The sequence below is a fragment of the Calidris pugnax genome, unplaced genomic scaffold (genome assembly GCF_001431845.1).
Source record: "Calidris pugnax isolate Ruff unplaced genomic scaffold, ASM143184v1 scaffold143, whole genome shotgun sequence".
Lineage (NCBI taxonomy): Eukaryota > Metazoa > Chordata > Aves > Charadriiformes > Scolopacidae > Calidris > Calidris pugnax.
Genome location: NW_015090861.1, coordinates 278,713 through 283,540, shown reverse-complemented (window position 1 = coordinate 283,540; position 4,828 = coordinate 278,713).

The window sequence follows — 4,828 nt, the reverse complement described above, 5'->3', positions numbered from 1 at the left end:
TTTAGTTTTCTAACCCCTAAATGTCCAAGGAGGGGTCCAACAGTGACATGGCTTCAGAATCCTGGTAAAACAGAGCATACTGGCACCCTCCAGTCCATTGTTTTTATATTCATGAATGAACTTTCCTATTATAATAACTTTTCCCTCTGTGTTCAAAAGTATTCTTGTATTTATTCCAGACATTCTCATACGTATGTGGCCAAATCTTCTAAAAGATATTCCAGTTGCTTACTAACCTATCGGGATATCTCTCTGAGAATTATGTTTGATTTGAGTTCATGCCTATAATCCCATGTCTAGGGACATCCTGTTTTTTACACATTTTAGGAGTGGCTGCAATGGCCCTTTCATTCAAATACACATTCACATAAAATGAAGCCAATCCCCAATTTTTATTTGGGTCTGGTTTTGCAAGTATCCTTCTGGGGGAGGGGGGGAAAGGCATCTATGCTATCAAGCTTGAGACCCAGACTAGTGCAGTACAATTTTTTATCTTTACTGGTGCAAAGGAATCCCCTGTTCTAAGCCAGAAAGTTTCTTATGCTGTCGTTGAACAGTGCTGTACAAACACTTATGGAATAATATTGGTTAGGTCCACCACTTCTGTGCAACTGTGTGTGGGGTTTTGTTTGGTTGGTTATTTCTTTGTTTGTGCTTTGTGTTTGGTTTTTTGATTTATTTTTTTTTAACTATCTGCTGCTTTTCAGAAACACCCAGCAAATAAATGAGAATCTATTTCTGGTTTGGATTTGCAAGGACTTGAGAATGAATATGCCCCAACAATGTTAAGGTCCCTGGGATCTCAGTACAAAACCCACCCACGAAGTCACTATTGTTAGGGGGTTTGCTTATTGTTGTCTACAAGCCAGTCACCCACAACTCACTTCATTTGGGTGATATGTTTAAAGGGAGTTTTCACTGGCTGAATTTGTAGAACGTATTCCACAGCATTTATTATTCGGCGGAGCTTTCTCCTTTAGTTCTCCCAGCACTTCACCAATTTGAAAGAGGCCTGGTGGGTGTAGCTACCATCGCTTTTCTCCAGCTGTGCGAGCATGCCTGGCCTAATAATTGTTCTATTTGAATCGGCATCAAGTACGGTCATGCATTTTGCATATCATATTAGATCGTTGGTAATCAAGTTCCTCCTGTTGTTACTAAATTGTGTGGGTATAAGCAGAGTCATGGGGTTGATCTGTGCAACTCTAAGTCCTGTCAGATGAGATCGATTCCTCCTTTTTACCAGCACTAGACCTGGAGCTTTTACCAGATGCTGGATGTGTTCTGTGTTGATCTACTTTATATTTACAAAAGTACTCTCTTCAGTTATTTTTAACTTGTAGTGGTATTTACATGAACTGTGTGAGTAGACTTTATATTGTGGCTAATGGAAAAAAAATGTGTTTACCTTACCTTTCAAAAGTGTCACAAAACAGATTCCCAACATGCACGTTAAAAGCAGAGGGGTATTGATAGAGCTCACAGCAGTCCATCTCCTCGCTGAAGCTGTTTCTTTTTTTTTTTTCTGGTGTTGCCAAACAAAGAAATTAAAGTTCTTCCAGACTTCCCCCACCCTGGGATATAGTACCATAAATCCAAAATCAACTGTTGCTGCTTTAGGCTGGGGGTTCTCTTTTTTTCTGTGTGTGCCAGGAAAACCTCTGGTCCTCTGTCAGTTCAGAAGTAGTACCACCTTTACTCCTGTTCTAGCTGTTATATGTGCTAGACAGCTCAGGATGAGGACTGTTTGCAAATCACACTGCAGGAGTTCAAAATTAATTTGGACAGCTTATTAAATTGTAATGATTTGGGAGAGGGGGACATGAGCAAACCCTGCATTTACATAAGAGCTGGCCATTGAATTTTGCCTCCAGGAGCATCGTTCCCTTCCTCTTTTTGGGCATCTTCCCAACTGCCCACTGAGCTGTGAGGTTGAGAAGTACTAACAGAAGTTCACTCAGGGAGCCCCTCTTTCAAAAATTGATTTATAGATCAAATCTTTCAAAAATAGATTGTTTTTCACGTGGTAGTTCGTGGTATTATTGCTATTACTGAAGCAGGTTCACTCAGGGAGCCCCTCTTTCAAAAATTTGATTTATAGGTCAAATCTTTCAAAAATAGATTGTTCTTCACGTGGTAGTTTGTGGTATTATTGCTATTACTTAAGCAATGGGATAGAAAAACTGCTGGAAAACACTGGTCTGTCTTGTTTCCTTGATGGCCTCATCCCCCATGCAGCCAAAGAAGTGTTACTGTGACTTCCTAAAGGTGACTTGTTAGATCCATATGGCCTCTGTGGAGTTTTTCTTTGACCAAAGCATTTCTGGTGTTCTGTAATGAAAAATCTTCTGCCTGATGACAGATAGATTGTTAATCCCCTTGCTGCTTTTTCGGGTTTCGAAGCTGGAAGGTGACAACTGCCTTTTTCCATAGATACTTTGTAGTTACTCCTCCGACAAACACTTCATCTTCACTCAGAGGTCTTCTGACAGGCTTTTCTGAGAAACCAGCACAGATTATTTCACTTTATCAGGCAAAGAATATAAAGTTGTGTTTTTGGGGTTTTTTTTTTTTTAGCAATGTACTACCAGTGTTTGATAGTTGATTAAAATATGCGATTCAGAGAGTATTTTACTGAGACAATCTGGTGTTGTACAGCACGTCTGACATGATCACAGCAGTCCCTTCTGGTTTTAGTACCTACGAATCCAGTTTTGCCTTTATCTTGTTCAAGGTCTGCTTATTTTTGTGGGTCCCCAGCTCTTTTCTAGTATGAATTGTGGGTCGATTCAGCACCTGGGCTTCCAGGGGTGCAGGGGTTCTGTCAGAACAGCACTTTTGGTTCGGTTTGGAACAACACAAAGCAAGTAGAGATGATCTGGGATTAGCGCTAAATATTCAAGCTGATTCTGAGCCAAACTGCTAATGTAGAAATACTGGTTCAGCTCTGCATGTATTCCAGTTTAATTTGGGTTTAGTGAGAATGCTGCTGTACATACTTTTCTGGGAACAAGAATCTTACACACCTGAGTTACCCCTCTGACTTAACAAATCAACTGCCATTAATGACCTTGGACTGTTTCTTACAGGAATACAAACTGATGATGGAATTGGTTTTTATTGATTACTTCTGTTTACCAAAAATATACACAAATTACTATTTGACTGAACATGGAAAAATTGAATAGCAGGGAATTGTTTTCTCATGGTTTAAAGTCCTCTTGTAACTGCATTTAACCTCAAAATTCTCTCTTCTCTTTCACTGAATTGCATTGCAGAGGCTTCTTGAGAATCTGCCTGCAGAATTTTTGCTTTCTGTTGTATCTCTGAGACAATATTTAACTCAACAATTCTAAGACTATAGGACTGGGTGGTTGTGTCAGAACTAGGCTGGGAACCCTGCTTCTAAAAGCAGGCAATGACAAATATGTAGGGAACACTAATAATATTCTAAGCATACAGTTTTGTTTTCCTAGAATAGTCTCTGAGCTTCCAGCAACTTGTGTCTTGATGTTTTTGCAGAGGTGATATGAACCTGTTCCTTTTGGTAACAGGCAGTTCAAGGCTCTGACATGGATGTATTCTTGGGATTGGTTCTCCCCAGTGTATCATTTGACTTTAAATTCATCTCTCTCTGAGCTCTGTGAGGTCCTTTGGCAATTCTTCTGTTGAGCATCATAACTGCTGTTAACCAAATCACTTGGTCTTGGCAGGAAATTGCACCTTAATAAGTCCCTTTTACAGATCTTTCACAGTTGTGATGAACAGAATAGGTCTGAACTCAAGGAACAGAAGATGTCCCAGCTCAAAAGTTCTGTGGGACTTGCTGGTAAACTTTTTTCACTGTGAAAATTTACTTTTTATTTCCTAATCAACTGTTCATTCATGAAAGGACTATGCACAGTACCCTACTTCCAAAAGCAACCAATGACAAATATGTAGGGAAGACTAAAAACATCATAAGCATGTAGTGCTATTTTCCTAGAATGGTGTCCCAGCTTCCAGCAACTTGTGTCTTGGGGACCTCCAAAGACAGCAGCGACACCTTTGCGTTTTATAGTCTTGGATAGATCCAATTTTCATCCAATGACAATTTTGTCTCTTTGGCTCTTGAAACTTTCTCAAACGTCTCTGGAAATCCTAGTAAAATTATATGAACTGAATCTCCCTTGAGTATGTTTGACTTAATTAAACAATGCCACTAGATCTGCATGGTGTGAATTTCTGTACAAAACTCATGTCAACTCCTCCCCAGTATGTCCTATTTATTTACATGTCCACTAATACTGGTTTTTTGGGTAGGTTTGTTTTTTTGCTATTTTGCTTCATAATTCACGTTGGATTTACAGGTTTACAGTTTTCTTAAATCCCTTAATGCTTGCCTTAAAAAATGGCATGGCATCACACCTCCCATGTGAATTTTTGGCTAGTGGCTTGATATTTAAGTTAGTTCATCCCTGAATTATCTTACAACGCTGAGGTGAAAACAACTTGGTCCTGGACTTGTTAGTATAATGATTTGTTCTAGAACTTAATCTGCTCTTCAGGGTGAAACAGAACCTCCGATGTATCTTTTAATTAAATAACAAACAGGTATTTTGGTACAGGAACATTCTTGAGTTCCTTTGCACTGAATTCAGATGTAAAACAAAAAAAAAAAAATATTTTTTCTGCAATGGTTGTATAGTGTCTGAGTAATCCCTTTAATCTTGATTTGTCTCATTGCCAGGTTCTCTGGCATGCTTCCATTTCCTCATGCATTTGAAAAAGAAGTTACTAGTTTTCATACTTCTAGCAAGTTGTTCCTAAAAGTGGGTTTGTGGGTTTT